Consider the following 17188-nt stretch of genomic DNA (forward strand, 5'->3'; position numbering starts at 1 on the left):
ATGGTAAGCTTCTGAGCTCCCACCTCCCTAGGAAGTTTTAAACCAGCCAGTAAGGCCTCGTATTCAGCTTGGTTGTTTGAGGCAAGGAATTCAAACTTTAATGAGAGCTTGATTTGGGTTCCTTGATCACTTTCTAAAATGACGCCTGTGCCACTCCCAGTTTTGTTTGAGGATCCATCTATGTAAAGGCTCTACATCATGGGGTTAAGTCTTATTCCATGCTTTCTTATGATGTTGAACACTTCAGTGAGGTCAGATAACAACGTTTCCTCTCTTTGTGTCTTTACCAGCATGTCGTCTATATAAACCTCCATCAACTTTTCGATGTGATTGGTGAATACTTTGTTCATTAATCTTTGATATGTAGCCCCTGCGTTCTTGAGGCCAAAGGGCATGACTATGTAGCAGTAGTTTGCTCTTGGGGTTAGGAATGAGGTTTTCTCCTGGTCGGGTTGATACATCGGAATTTGGTTGTATCCCGAGTAAGCGTCCATGAAGGAAAGGTACTTGTATCCTGATGAAGCGCCAACTAGTGTCTCTATATTCGGGAGTGGATAAGGATCTTTTGGACAGGCTTTCTTGAGGTCGGTGTAATCAGTGCACATCTGCCACTTCCTATTTGACTTTTTGACCAATACTACATTGGCTAGCCATAATGGATATTTTTACCTCCCTTATGAACCCTGCCTCCAACAAGGCCTGTACCTGCTCTTCTACGGCTAGCGACCTCTCTGGTCCAAGCATCCTATGCCTCTGTTGTACTAGCCGAGGCCCAGGATATACGGCTAACTTATGACACATTAGTCCGGGGTCAATATCGGGCATGTCGGCGGCCTTCCATGCAAAGAGGTCCGGAATTATCCTTTAGGAGCTTCGTTAGTAGCTCCTTTAGGTCTTCATTTAGATTCGCCCCTCTGTTTGTTGTTTTGTCTTGAGTTTCACTAATTTGAATTTCTTCGGTCTCACCTTCCAGTTGAAGGTGGAGTTTTTCTCGAGCCCGGATTCCTCCGATTTCTATAGTATTAGTTTCCTTTCCTCTGGGGTCACCTTTAAGGTTCAGACTTTCATTATAACAGTGTCGCGCGAATTTTTGGTCTCCCTTTATGGTAGCGATCCCTTCTGGAGTTGGGAACTTCATGCATAGGTGCAGAGTGGAGACCACTGCGACGAGCTGGTTTAGCATTGTCCGACCTATTAGAGCGTTGTAGGCTAAGCTCACTTCGACTACGATGTAGTCTATGCTTAACGTCCTAGACCGAGTTCCTTTTCCAAAGGTTGTGTGTAGTGGGATGTACCCCAGTGGCTGAATTGGGGCGTCTCCTAGCCCGAATAGGCTATTTGGATATGCTCTGAGTTCTTTTTCTTGTAGGCCGAGCTTGTCGATGGCGGATATAAATAGTATATCCGCAGAGCTTCCTTGATCGACCAATTTTCAGTGGAGGTTGGCATTTGCCAGTATGATAGTAACAACCACAGGGTCATCATGCCCTGGGATGATGCCTTCGGCGTCCTCTTAAGTAAAAGTTGTAACAACCCCGGTTTTCGAGTATGCGAGATCTTTTCTGAAAGTACGGATTTCTCCAGAAGATCAGTAAGAGGAAAACCTTTGATATATCATCAAGTATCTCAATCCTCATTGTCATTATATTATCTTTAAGCTAGAACCTTTTCTGAGGCAAGCTCGATAATGCGGTCACGAAGAACCTAGTTTTTGAACCGTATCGATTAGGAGTTTTGATTCGATTTTTCGTAAATAGTCTCAATTTGAAAAACCGGACTCGATTTATGAGAGAAGAGAGATAATAGGATGATATTATCATTATATTAGTATTAGAAGCTTCTTGAATGATATTATAAGGTTATCTGGTCAGTTTTAGTTAAAAATAGAAAATCGGTTTAATCGGGTTCGCAGTTTACTGGTGCAGCTTAGCCCCAGCACTCTCTGATGACTTTAGCAATGCTAAGGCCTCATTATACATGTTTTATTCTCATAATAAATATGTTACTAGTGTCATTTATGCTAGTAGCTCAGAAAATAATTTTTAGAGATGTTTTTACAAGTGTTCCGATACATCTAGTTTTAGTAGTTATACACCTGAGATATTTTAATATTATTTTAATCCACCTCCAAGACAACCAATCACAACTCACCCTACACCCCCCAAAACCCCCAAGGCTGGCTCATTTCCACTTTGTGGCCGAAAATAGGAAGAGAGAAAAGGAGAGAAAAGTTCTTAGTTCCAAATCTTCAAAGCTTGATTTCTGTTGAACTAAAACTCAAATCAAAATTCCAATCCGACCAAAATGATCCTCTCTTCTTTCTCTACATGATCATATGACTTATCAAGGCTGGAATCAAGGTGAGTTGGCTGCACCATCTCTCTTTTGATTCGGTTTCAAGGAAACATGCTTAAACATGTGTTTTCTTGATGTTCTTCCTTAGGAATCATGCTTAACTTGACTTGAGGGCCAAGAAACGTGAACTTCCAGCAAGTATAAGTTTAGAAATCACCTCCTAATATGCTGAGGGAGATTTGGTTAGTTGAGGGGTTTTGGATTTAAAGTTGTTCTTGATGAGATTTAGGAGGAAAAAGTGCTTAAGGACCACCTGAAAATCTAACTGAATTAGGAGCAGCAAAACCAGGTAGGGTGTCACAAAATTAATCTTGATTATTTGTGTTTGAGTTGTGTGAATGTTGTATTATTTGGCTGTGCTAAAAATTGGTTGCATATATGATTGATTCTTGGTGAAAATTTGGTGAAATTTTGATGAAATTTGATGAAATTCAAGCTTTAAAGTTCATGTTCTTGGAGCAGCTGGAAAAACCAAACCCTAGGCTTAAATTGAGGTTCAATTTGTGTTGAAATCATGTAGAAAAGATGGGGTTTTAGTGGCTGCTAATTTATTATGAATTATAGTAAAAATCGGTTGTTGAAAAGACTGAAAAACGGGTAAAAACAGAGAAAGAATCTGAAGAATTTATGAAGAACATGAAGAAACTTTGAGTGTGATGAAGAACAATGAAGAACAGGCTTTAGATCCTTAAAAGGGCAAGGAAGTAAAAATTTTGGTGTTTAAGGGGTTATTTAGTAATTTCTGAAAGTTAGGGTGGTTAAAGTAGAAGTATTAAAAGTTACGGGTGGTAAAAAGTAAATTTTAAAGGTTAAAAGTAAAAGGTAAGTTAATTTTCGAAAATTAATGATAAAATAATAAATAATAATAAAATATTAAATAATAATATTTAATTAAAAATAATATTTTAATAAAAATAATAAAATAATGCGGAAAAAGGCAGTTTTCTGTAAAAGCTTTAAAAAGACAACTTTAAGCGCAGAATCTCATAATTATCTTCATAAAACACTTAGGGAGTGATAAGAACATATTAGTGAGGCAAAGATAAAGAAAAGATAAAAAGTTGAAGAAAAGATAAAAATCGAAGAAAAAATCTGTAAAGTTTTAATGACAGAAAAACAGATAGGGACTAGCGAACAAACTAGGGCAACATAGTTAGTCCTTGAGTTGTGACTAGGGTTAAGTATTATATGAAAAGTTAAACTATTTCAATATAGACTTAATGAACCTATACTTGGGACAGGCTAAAAATTCGTACCGAAATTTACATAAGCTTTACGTACATACGTTAAGCAGAAAAATCAGAACAGAATAAAGAAATATAGAGAATAGAGTAAAGTAAAGAGATAAAGAGAAAAAGAGTACTATAGATACAGAGGAAAGAGTAATCAGAGAAAAGCAAAGAGTTACAGAGAACAGAGTAACCAGAGCAGAGTAAAGGGATACAGAGAAGGCTGACTCAATAGAGCTGCTAATAATTATATGCGCATTTATTTGAACGGAAGATCGTATCCGGGAAATCGTGAACTCGTGACTGGATAAATGTCGGGAATGCAGGTGCTAACCGACACATGAGCTCATGGCCTGTACTAGGACTAGACATGCATCATTCTTGTCTGCGCATTATTCTATGTTGCATTCCTACTTGAGTGTGATCTATTTCTTTATGTTTGTTTGCTTGAGTGCTAAATCTGTGCTTTATCTTCTTGTACTCTTCTGCTTGTGTTCTATTTTTTATTCTTCTATCTATTTTTAACTTCTATTTACTACTTTATTGTATTCTATTATCCATCTACTAATCGAAATCAAATAAATGAATGTAACTAACAACCCCGACCCTACTACGAACTCCCCAGTTCTTACCCCCTTCTCTCCCTTCCTCCCCCTCAGATGGAGACGGGCATGATCTTCTATGACTTCGAGGACCCTTACGTCTACGAGGATCCGGTACATCACAGTTACTTCATTATGGGTTTGAAGCCTCGTATTAGACGATATGCGTTACCTAATCGAGCTTTTCAACATCCTCTATCTAGCCCGCATTTTGACCCCGATGCTCCTTACGACTTTCCCTTATTCTGGTTACATCCTGACGCACCTGGACATCCTTTTCCTGATGATCCCGGACACCCTATACCAGCTCAAACTTTGAATGAGGTGGAACCTGAGCCTATCATTCCTGATGACCTTGAGTTAGCTGGTGACTACGTACCTGTGATACCACCAGAGTGGGATTTTCCTCCTGAGCCGATCCCCGACTTTCCACAGCCTGATGAGCCGGCACTACCGGACGGTGGGGTAGCTCCTATATACGCGAATGGACCTGTGCTCGCGAATGGTTTTGTACATAATGACAGCAGTATTTTTGGTGGATCTGAGGATATAGTTGTAGCTGCAGATGATGAGGAGGAGGAGGATCCTGAGATAGAGATAGAGTAGGATGAGGAGATGGATGAGCCTCATGGCGATTCTCCGAACGGCCACGTGTAGAGATAGTTTGACAGCAGAAGGGGCATTCTTTTGATGACACTCTAGTCTGACATTATCAGTTAGTTAATCTCTCACTTGTGTTAGTACACCCGAGAGCTAGGAGCTATATAGTGGTTAGGCTAGCCTGGGCGCTTGTTTAGCGGTTTTTTGTATGGGCCAGGACCTGGGAGTGTCGTATATATATTAACTACGTAGGATGACGAGGATGTAAACTGACTTGATCTTTTGTGAACGCTACATGTTTTGTTATAGTGTACATGATGTATATTATCAGCTGTGTTTCTATGTTTCTTTATGCTTCCTTATTATTTCTATCAGTGTGTGCTTATTTATTTTACTCCCTCGCTCGCAACGATATAAGTTAAAAAAAAGTTACTCGTAAAATTGGCAACGTTCTAACAAGGAACAGGCTCATATATTAAGTAATAGTTAATAATTAGGAAGAACAAGTTGGTAACACTTGGCTTCTTGTATGACCATGGCATACTGGGAGTTGGGTCGTTACAATTTGGTATCAGAGCAGTTCGTTCCCAATAGAGCCTGGGGAATGGACTGACTATGTTTCACTGCATACTCTGTTGTGTGTCTCATGCTGTTAGCGTATCTTCAAGATACATTTGGCATGAATGTCTATGAGTGCTCATTTTGGGAATGTTCATGCCTAACTTGAGATATTAAGACTGATCACCTTAATGTTGATTGTTTGGTGCGGATAGGACCTTAATGACTGCGAATAGACATAGTTTAATCGAGCTCCGAATGAAAAATCGATGCGAAGTACAGCTATCATCATAGCTGTTATGATCTCCATGGCTATGGCTATGTTAGATTTGGATACTGTAAGGAACGAACGCTTGTTTTACTTGTGAGGAATCTGGACACACAGCTAGGATCTACCCAAGAAAGTTTGTTCGGAATCCAGTGTGAACCCAGCAATAAGGTCGATTGTTTTCCATGACTGCTGATGATGCTATGCAATCAGACGTCCTGATCCAAGGTCAGTGTTATGTCAAGAATCGATTTCTAACTATACTGTATGATTCGGGTGCATCGCATTCCTTTATCTCTTTAACTGTTGCTCGTGAGTTGGGACTAGATTTCTCTAAGTTAAATTTTGATCTGATTGTCCATACCCCTGCATCCCAAAATGCTTTGACTAGTTTAGTGTGCTTGCAAGTACCATTCACTATTAGGAACAGAACTTTTATACATGATCTAATATGTTTGCCTCTATGTGGTTTGGAAGTTATTCTAGGATTAGATTGGTTGTCCAAGTATCATGTTTTCCTTGATTGCTATGAAAGAACTGTTGTTATTCCGTCTGATAGTTTAGATATTAAACCATTTCTGTCTCATACTTTATATCTGAATTCTGTAAGAGTTACATTAGACAGGAGTGATTGTGAGGGGTACGTTCTGTTAGCGGCTAGCTCGAATGACAGTGAACTAAGCTTAAAACAAATCCGAGTGGTGAAGGAATTTCCTGATGTTTTCTCAGACGACATACCTGAGTTTCCTCCTGATGAGCGGATAATTTATACGCTTTTTGGCATTATTTTTACAAAGTTTTTAGTATGATTTAGTTAGTTTTTAGTATATTTCTATTAGTTTTTAATAAAAATTCACATTTTTAGACTTTACTATGAGTTTGCGTATTTTTCTGTGATTTCAGGTATTTTCTGGCTGAAATTGAGGGACTTGAGCAAAAATCAGATTCAGAGGTTGAAGAAGGACTGCAGATGCTGCTGGATTCTGACCACCCTACACTCAAAGTGGATTTTCTGGAGCTACTAAACCTCAAATGTGGCGCTCTCAATTGCGTTGGAAAGTAGACATCCAGGGCTTTCCAGAAATATATAATAGTTCATACTTTGCCCGAGTTTAGATGACGCAAACTATCGTTCAACGCCAGTTCCATGCTGCATTCTGGAGTTAAACGCCAGAAACAGGTTGCAAAGTGGAGTTAAATGCCAGAAACAGGTTACAAATTGGCGTTCAACTCCAAAAGAAGCCTCTACACATGTAAAGCTCAATGCTTAGCCCATGCACACACCAAGTGGGCCCTGGAAGTGGATTTCTGCATCAATTACTCATTTCTGTAAACCCTAGTAACTAGTTTAGTATAAATAGGACTTTTTACTATTGTATTTACATATGGGGATTATCTTTTGATCCTTTGATCATGTTAAGGGGGTTGGCCTCTCGGCCATGCCTGGACCTTCATCACTTATGTATTTTCAACGGTAGAGTTTCTACACACCATAGATTAAGGTGTGGAGCTCTGCTGTTCCTCATGAATTAATACAAAGTACTATCGTTTTTCTATTCAATTCAAGCTTATTCCGATTCTAAGATATTCATTTGCACCTCAATATGAATGTGATGATCATGATAGTCATCATCATTCCCAACCTATGAACGCGTGCCTGACAACCACTTCCGTTCTACCTTAGATTGAATGAGTATCTCTGGGATTCCTTAATCAAAATCTTCGTGGTATAAGTTAGAATCCATGGACAGCCATTCTTGAGATCCGGAAAGTCTAAACCTTTTCTGTGGTATTCCGAGTAAGATCTAGGAAGGGATGGCTATGATGAGCTTCAAACTCGCGAGTGCTGGGCGTAGTGACAGATGCAAAAGGATCAATGGATCCTATTCCAGTATGATCGAGAACCGACAGATGATTAGCCATGCAGTGACAGCGCATTGGACCATTTTCATTGAGAGGACAGGATGTAGCCATTGACAATGGTGATGCCTAACATACAGCTTGCCATAGAAAGGAGTATGAATGATTGGATGAAGACAATAGGAAAGCAGAGGTTCAGGAGGAACAAGCATCTTCATACACTTATCTGAAATTCTCACCAATGAATTACACAAGTATCTCTATCTTTAATTTACGTTTTATTTATCTTTTAATTATTAAATCACCATAATCAATTGAATCCGCCTGACTGAGATTTACAAGGTGACCATAGCTTGCTTCAAGCCGACAATCTCCGTGGGATCGACCCTTACTCACGTAAGGTTTATTACTTGGACGACCCAGTGCACTTGCTGGTTAGTTGTGCGAAGTTGTGACAAAGAACTAAAATTATGAACGTGCGTATTGAGTTTTTAGCGCCATTACCAAGGAATGGAACCGTCACGATTTCTGCGCACCAAGTTTTTGGCGCCGTTGCCGGGGATTGTTCGAGTTTGGACAACTAACGGTTCATCTTGTTGCTCAGATTAGGTAATTTTATTTTATTTTTAAGCTTTTTATTTCTTATTTTCGAAAATAATAGAAAAAAAATTTCTTCTTTTTCATTTTTCCTAAAATAATTTTCGAAAAATATACAAAAAAAAAAATTTAATAAAATCATAAAACCAAAAATAATTTGATGTTTCTTGCTTGAATTTAGTGTCTAAAGAATAAAAATTTTTAAGTTTGGTGTCTTGCATGTTTTTCTTTTCTTAAAAATTTTCAAAAATAAGTCTTGATGTTCATCTTGATCTTCAAAGTGTTCTTGGTGTTCATCTTGACATTCAAAGTGTTCTTGCATATTTTTCTTGTTTTGATTCATAATTTTCATGTTTTGAGTCTTTTTGATGTTTTTCTCTTTCATCATTAAAAATTCAAAAATCAAAAAAATATCTTTCCTTTTTTCTTCTCATCAAATTCGAAAATGTGAGTTGATTTTTTCAAAAAATTTTAAAATCTAGTTGTTTCTTATGAGTCAAATCAAATTTTCAATTTAAAAATTTTATCTTTTTCAAATCTTTTTCAAAAATCAAATCTTTTTCAATTTTTTTTCTTTCATAATTTCGAACCTTTCAAAATTATTTTCAAAATCTTTTTCTTTATTTTATATCATATTTTCAAAATTAATTCTAACAATTAATGTGATTGATTCAAAATTTTTAAGTTTGTTACTTGCCTAGTAAGAAAGGTTCAATCTTTAAACTCTAGACTCATATCTTTTTAGTTTCTTGTTAATCAAGTAATCAACTTTAATTTCAAAATCAAATCTTTTTAAATTTCTTTTTCAAATCTTTTTCAAAATAAGTTTCAATCACATCTTTTAAAAAAATCAATTTCAAAATCTTTTCTAACTTCTTTTCTAACTTCTTATCTTTTTAAAATTGATTTTCAAATCTTTTTCAAACTAATCCTATCTTTTTGTTTCAATCATATCTTTTTCAAAACTACCTAACTAATTCTATCTCTAATTTTCGGAAATCCCTTCCCTCTTTTTCGAAATTCCTTTTTAAATTAACTAATTGTTTTAAATTTAATTTAATTTGATTCATTTTTCCTTTCTTAATTTTCTAATTTTAATTTTTTATTTTTTTAAATTCAATTTAAAAATAAAAATACTTTTATTTTATTTTATCTAATTTTCGAAAATTCTTCTCCCTCACCTCCTTCTATTTATTTATTTATTTACTAACACTCCTCTTCATCTAAGAATTCGAACCTACTCCTCACCCTTGTGTTTGGATTCTCCTTCTTCTATTCATATATTCTTCTACTCACATAAAGGAATCTCTATACTGTGACATAGAGGATTTCATATTTTCTATTTTCTTCTTTTTCATATGAGCAGGAACAAGGATAAGAACATTCTTGTTGAAGCTGATCCTGAACCTGAAAGGACTCTGAAGAGGAAGCTAAGGGAAGCTAAAGCACAACTCTCTGGAGAAAATCTGACTGAAAATTTCGAAAAAGAAGGAGACATGGCCGAAAATAATAACAATGCAAGGAAGATGCTTGGTGACTTTACTGCACCAAATTCCAATTTACATGGAAGAAGCATCTCAATCCCTGCCATTGGAGCAAACGACTTTGAGCTAAAACCTCAATTAGTTTCTCTGATGCAACAGAACTACAAGTTTTATGGACTTCCATTAGAAGATCCTTTTCAGTTCTTAACTGAATTCTTGCAAATCTGTGATACTGTTAAGACCAATGGGGTTGATCCCGAGGTCTACAGGCTCATGCTTTTCCCGTTTGCTGTAAGAGACAGAGCTAGAATATGGTTGGACTCTCAACCTAAGGATAGCCTGAAATCTTGGGATAAGCTGGTCATGGCTTTCTTAGCCAAGTTCTTTCCTCCTCAAAAGCTTAGCAAGCTTAGAGTGGATGTTCAAACCTTCAGACAGAAAGAAGGTGAATCCCTCTATGAAGCTTGGGAGAGATACAAGGAATTGACCAAAAGTGTCCTTCTGACATGCTTTCAGAATGGACCATCTTGGATATATTCTATGATGGTCTGTATGAATTATCTAAAATGTCATTGGACCATTCTGCAGGTGGATCCATTCACCTAAAGAAAAGAATGGATTGAAGGAATCATCCAACAGTACTAAAGAGGCATCTTCTGAAGAAGAAGCTTATGATCCTGAGAACCCTGCAATAGTAGAGGTGAATTACATGGGTGAACCCTATGGAAACACCTATAATCCCTCATGGAGAAATCATCCAAATTTCTCATGGAAGGATCAACAAAAGCCTCAACAAGGCTTTAATAATGGTGGAAGAAATAGGTTTAGCAATAGCAAGCCTTTTCCATCATCCACTCAGCAACAGACAGAGAATTCTGAGCAGAATCCATCTAGCGTAGCAAATATAGTCTCTGATCTATCTAAGGCCACTTTAAGTTTCATGAATGAAACAATGTCCTCCATTAGAAATTTGGAGGCACAAGTGGGCCAGCTGAGTAAAAGAGTCACTGAAACGCCTCCAAGTACTCTCCCAAGCAATACAGAAGAGAATCCAAAGAGAGAGTGCGAGGCCATTGATTTGACCATCATGGCCGAACCCACAAGGGAAGAGGAGGATGTGAATCCTAGTGAGGAAGACCTCCTGGGACGTCCAGTGACCAATAAGGAGTTTTCCTTAGAGGAACCAAAGGAATCTGAGGCTCAATTAGAGACCATAGAGATTCTATTGAACCTCCTTCTGCCCTTCATGAGCTCTGATGAGTATTCGTCCTCTGAAGAGGATGAAGAAATTACTGAGGAGTGATGACAAGTCATCTTAGCTTAGTTTTACTAGTCTTTTTCTTTGTTTTTATTAGAATCTATGCACTTTCTTGCATTGTAAGTAAGTAATTTGGAGTGAAATTGCATGGTTTCTTTGAATCAATCAACCACCCTTTAATTGATACTAAATCATGAGGATTAAGCTGAATTTATTTGATATTTGAATGATTTATAAACCTTGTGAAAGTGATGATACTTTGATTGGTTGTTTTGATTATTTGTAGGTGAAGAAAAGAAGAAAATAAGAAAGCGTGGCTTAAAAAGTGTGGCCCAAGGAAGAAAAGTGTGGCAAAGAAAATAATGAAGCATGAAGCTAAGTTCTCATTGAGAGTGGAGCACTCTACTGGGAGTGCAACAATAGACCAAGGAAACAAGGCTCAATGCTCTGCTCCCCTTGAGAGCGGAGCACAATTTGAAGCCAAGAAACAAGGAAAGGAAAAACAATACTCCGCTCTCCTTGGGAGCATTATCAGGCTTCCACCAAAAATAAATCAAAGGAAATGTTTGCCAAATGCTTTCTCCAAGGATCGAACCCATGAGCAAAGGGGGAGTGGAGGAGCGCTACTCACAAAGAAAATAAGCTACACTTGGCCAAAATGCCAACTCCAAGGTTCAAACCAAGCACCTTGAGGAAGCAAGGAGCAAAGGCGCTACAAGGAAACAAGGAAATTTGCACCAGCGCACCTCCCTCAAGTTTCGAACCAAGGACCTCCCCTTGGAAGCACCAATGCTCAGCTCACAAGGAGAGCAGAGCGGTACTCCTTGGTGCATGACACAAGAGCTTGACACGGCCAGGAGCATGAGGCGCGCATCATGACATGGGCAAGGAAGCAAGGCGCGCAAGACATCCCCCACACCAAGCCAAAGCTCGGCTCCCCACAAGAGCGGAGCACTATCCTGATGCCTCTAAGCCTTGGCACGCAACAAAGGATCCCCACACAAGGCTCCAATGCTCTGCTCCCCACAAGAGCAGAGCATCCTCCTAGGAGCAATTTTCAACTTGGGCTGAAATTCAATCAAAAATCCAACTTAATTCAATTCATCACCAAATTAAATATCCCATCCAAATTCTAAAATCCAAGAATAGAAAGTGTATAAATAGAAGCTAGTTTGATTAAGTTAGGACCTCTAGACTTTACTTTGAAATTTTCTTTGCACTTTCATTTTCATTTTGAGCTTTTACTTTTGAATTTAGATCTTAGAGAATTGGGAAGGGGAATTGATCTCTCTTCCTCCTGGTTCTTGCTTGAGCACTCTTTTATTTTTCTTGCTTTGGATCTTGGGTAGAGAATTGAAGAACTTCTGTTTCAATCTCACTTTGAGATCTCTTGTTTACTTTTCTGCATAATTCAATTTCCATTTCTGTTTACTGCTTCATCTTTTACACTTTTTGCAATTTACTTTTCTTTATTTCTTTTGCAATTGCTCTTGTTGGATCAAGGAAGGATTTGAGATCTAGACTTGTTTTCTAGTCTCTTCCACTCCTGAGATCTTCAACCTTCTTTTAAATTGTTGCAATTAAGCATCTGTCACTTTCTGTTTTAATTTCTCAAGCATTTCTACTTTTCTGTTTAGATCTACTTTACTTCAATTCACCTTCTACTCTTCTGTTTAATTGCAATTCACTTGTTCTTGTTTAAATTCTGCAATCCCAATTCCCAATTCCTTTTATAATTCAAGCAATTTACATTTCTTGCACTTTAAGATTCAGCCATTTACATTTCTTGCAATCTAAGTTTCTGTAATTTACATTACTTGTTCTTTAAGATTTAGCACTTTTATTTTCTATTCTCTTTAATTTTACTGCAATTCTTCCCTCTCCCTTTACATTTCAAGCAATTTAGCTTCTGTCAATTATAAACCACTCAACCAACACTTGATTCGCTTGACTAAATCAACCACTAAACTAAAATTGCTCAATCCTTCAATCCCTGTGGGATCGACCTCACTCATGTGAGTTATTATTACTTGATGCGACCCGGTACACTTGCCGGTGAGTTTTGTGTTGAATCGTTTTTCACACATCAATTTTTTGGTGCCGTTGCCGGGGATTGAATTAGATTGACAATGATTAAGTGAAGTGGAGATCTAGATCAAGCACTTTTCCTTTTCTGTTTCATTTTTTTTTTACTAACACACTAACTGTTTGAATTTTTGATTAAGCTAACAAAAAAAAATTTCACTCTAGCAATGGGTTTTGTGTGATTCTTTTTGTTTTGATTGTATGTCAGGTACAAGGAGAGTTATACCCACTTTTTGTGAACAAGACGAAAGAACTCTTAGGAGATTAAAGAGAGCTGAAAGAGGGAAAACATTGTTGGTGAAGAGGATTCAGAAGAAGAATTCCAGGACATGGAGGAACACTTAACAAATCCACCAAATCCACCAGAAGGAGCAGCCCAAAACAACAACAATCCACCAAAAAGAAGAGTTTTGGCTTCCTACACTTTTGCAAATCCTAGACATTGTAGGAGTAGCATTCTTACCCCAAATGTTAATGCAAATAACTTTGAACTGAAGCCACAACTCATCACCTTGGTCTAAAATAATTGTTCCTATGGAGGAGGACCACTTGAAGACCCTAACCAACACTTGTCTACCTTCTTGAGGATTTGTGTCACTGTCAAAACCAATGGTGTGCACCCTGACAGCTACAAGCTACTGCTATTTCCATTTTCTCTCAGAGACAAAGCCACTCAATGGTTGGAATCTTTCCCAAGAGACAGCATCAACAATTGGGATGATCTAGTAACCAAGTTCCTTGCTAAATTTTACCCACCTCAAAGGATCATTAGGTTGAAGACTGAAGTACAAACATTCACACAAATGGAAGCTGAACCCATCTATGAGGCATGAGAGAGATACAAGGCTCTAATCAGGAAGTGCCCTCCTGAAATATTTACTGAGTGGGATAAGTTGAAGAATTTTTATGAAGCCTTGACATTGAAGTCCCAGGAAGCATTAGATCACTCAGCTGGAGGCTCTTTGCAACTCATAAAAACTGCAGAGGAAGCCCAAAATCTCATTGATATGGTGGGCCAACAACCAGTATTTCTTTGCTCACCAAAGGTAACGCCAACCATCACAAAGGAAAGGAGTGATGGAGTTGGAAGGAGTAGACTCAATCTTAGCTCAAAACAAAATGATGCAGCAGCAAATTGAACAACAATTTGAGCAAATGGCCAAAAGGATTGATAATCTCCAAGTTGCAGCAGTCAACACAAGCCAACCATCAACCACATGGGGGTAAAATGAAGAAACTCAAGAGGAGCAACAGCAAGAACAAGTCCAGTACATGCACAAGTAAAATTTTGGGTCAAATGAAGTCTATGGTGATACTTACAACCTCTCATGGAAGAACCACCCCAACCTCAGATGGGGAGACAATCACAATCAACCTCAACAACAATGGCAAAGAAACTCAAACCAAAACAGTTGGAAAAACACAAACCACAACAACCAGCAGAATAATAACCAAAACACATACAGAAAACCACAAAATACTTACCCCAACTCTAACCATCATCCATCCGATAACCAAGCCAACCAAAACACTTACCCTCAACCCTCAACACCCCACAATCAACTAATCTCACAACACTCTCACAGGATTACCAACTTGGAGCTCTTAATGGAAAAATTGATGAAGCACCAAGAGATGACAACAAGGAACCAGGAAGCCTCCATGAAGAATATGGAGAGGCAAATTGGACAGCTCTCCAAGCAGATTACCATCGAAAGACCATCTGGCTTACTACCAAGTGACACCATTCTTAATCCAAAAGAGGAGTGCAAAGCAATATAGCTAAGGAGTGGAAAGATCCTGGTGAAAAATGAAGAAACAACTAAGAAGCCAAAGGAAAGTGACAAGAAACAGGGTGAAAAAGAGGAATCCAAGGATGAGGATGTGACAGCAAGAAAGTATACTCCAGAAGAGTTCGAGGAAAAGGATAAGCAGCCACAAAATCCAAGAGAAGGGAAGGAAGCAATTGAAGAGCCAACCAAGGAACAAAGGCAGGGAGTGAACTTCACACCTCCATTGCCATATCCTCAAAGGTTCAGCAAAGAGACTAAGGACCAACACTTCCCTAAATTTCTTGAAGTCTTCAAGAAATTGGAGATAAACATTCCACTGGCTGAAGCATTGGAACAGATACCCCTGTATGCAAAGTTCTTGAAAGAGCTTATCAACAAGAAGAGGAGTTGGCAAGTTAATGAAACTATACTGCTCACTGAAGAATGCAGAGCATTAATCCAGAAAGGACTCCCCCTAAACTTGAAGATCCTGGAAGTTTCTTTCTACCTTGTGCCATTGGTAGTATGACCATCAACAAGGCAATGTGTGACTTAGGGGCTAGTATCAATCTAATGCCTTCCTCTCTAGTGAAAAAGCTGTGCATAGAAGAAGTGAAACCAGTACAGACGTCTCTAGAACTGGTGGATAAGTCGGTGATATGTCCCAGGGGTGTGATTGAGAACCTTCTAGTCAAGATAGACAAATTCATATTCCCTACAGATTTTGTGGTCTTAGATTTAGATAAGGATGAAGATGACTCCATTATACTGGGAAGACCATTCTTGGCCACTGCTAGGGCCATTATAGACATAGAGCAAGGAGAATTGACCCTCAGAATGCAGGATGAAATTGTTACCTTGAATGTACTTCCAGAAACACAGTTCATTGATGAAAAGAAGGACTGTTTGGAAACCAACAAGGAAAAATTGCAGTGGAAGAAAGGAATCAACAAGACGATCGATAGCTACCTTCCAAAGCAAGAAATAGATAATACAGCAAGGCAAAAAGAGAAAGAGATTGTGCAGAATAATGAAGAAATTCAAGAAGACATTGGAGTGTTAGCAACTAAAAAGAGAAATCTCAAAGGGAAGCCTACTGTCAAAGAAGAAGGATCAACAAAAGGAAGGAAGAAAAACAAGAATAAAACCAAAAAGGGTTGGAAGAATAAAAAAATTCCAACGGAAGGGCTTTCCAAAGGTGATAAAGTACAGTTGATCTATCAACAACTAGAAGCAAGTCAACAGACTGATGATTACTATACAGTCAGCAAAATACTCTCATTAGAGCATGCTGAAATTGAGCATCAAGGAACAAAGAAGAAGCTCACAGTCAGGGGGGACAAGCTGAGGCACTACAGTCATCAACCACCATAAAAGAGGGGTTCAATGTCAAGCTAATGACAATAAAAGAGCGCTCCATGGGAGGCAACCCATGATTTAAGATTCCTGCTTGCTTTTGAATTCAATAAATTGTGATCACTTTAGCATGATTTTGAATTTTACTAGACATACTTGACAGATGCATACACTGTTTTGAAACACATGCTAGACTTCTAAGTCCAAAGCCAACTTTTCAAGCATTCTTAGATCATATGCTTAGTCATTTCGGTGAAGTGTATGACCAACCATTAAGTTTGGTGTCTGCATGTGTACCAAATTTGAGAAAGATCAATTTCTGCTCAGAAAATCCAAATCATGCAGAGATGAATCATGCATTGTTCTATTTTAGGAATTTATGAATTGGAACTTATGATGAAAGTATCAATTGTGACAAAACTTGTTTTTACATTAATTCCTTAGCAAGAGACAAGTTTGGTGTTCACCAAACCTTGGTTCACCAAGTAAGGGACACAATTGATTTTTCATGACTAAGAGACATAATAAATAATGTAAGCATTCACCACTTTATCACCGTGCTTCAAATGTGTCCTAAAGCATATCATTTTGATTTAATTAGGAAAAGAAGGTTGAGGTAAAGACAAGATGAAGAAACGGCTGTGACAAGTCAAGAGAAAGATGACATGTGCCTAGAGAGGTGTGCCCACCTTGGAAAGCAAAAATCTGCATGCTAGTCACCTTGGAGGACGAACCTCATGCAGCCAATGGGAAGAGAATCCTTGTCAATCCTCAAGAGAACATGCAAGTCGTCCATCTCATGAAGCTACTATGTTGTTCAACTCAATCTCCACCCTTCACAAGTCATAACCGAATCATTCTTCAAGTGTGGTCTTCGTCCAACATTTTAATACCCTACCTATAAATAAATTGAGACATCTCTTGCATCACATGTGCCTACAAGCCCTCCCTACAAACATAAGTCTTTGTCTCCACTTTGTGCAATCCTACACACACCACTCCCTTCCCAACAGCAACATTTCTTTCTTCACTCTCTTTACAATACAAAACCATGCCTCAACCAACCACAAATCCACCTTTGCCTTCCTTCTCTACTTAAACTCATGGCTTCATCTAGTTCAAGGAGAAGGCCAGGCAAGGAGCCCATGGTAGCCGAACCCCCAG

General features: G+C 38.2%; 1 long non-coding RNA gene across 1 annotated transcript; it reads left to right on the forward strand.

Annotated features, from left to right (window-relative positions):
- LOC110262919 lies at positions 5204–16434 on the forward strand. Its single transcript, XR_002347932.1, has 3 exons — positions 5204–5214; positions 9992–9998; positions 16352–16434. It is a non-coding gene; the product is annotated as an uncharacterized LOC110262919 (long non-coding RNA).

Source organism: Arachis ipaensis, chromosome B05 (assembly GCF_000816755.2).
Source record: "Arachis ipaensis cultivar K30076 chromosome B05, Araip1.1, whole genome shotgun sequence".
NCBI classification, from domain to species: domain Eukaryota; kingdom Viridiplantae; phylum Streptophyta; class Magnoliopsida; order Fabales; family Fabaceae; genus Arachis; species Arachis ipaensis.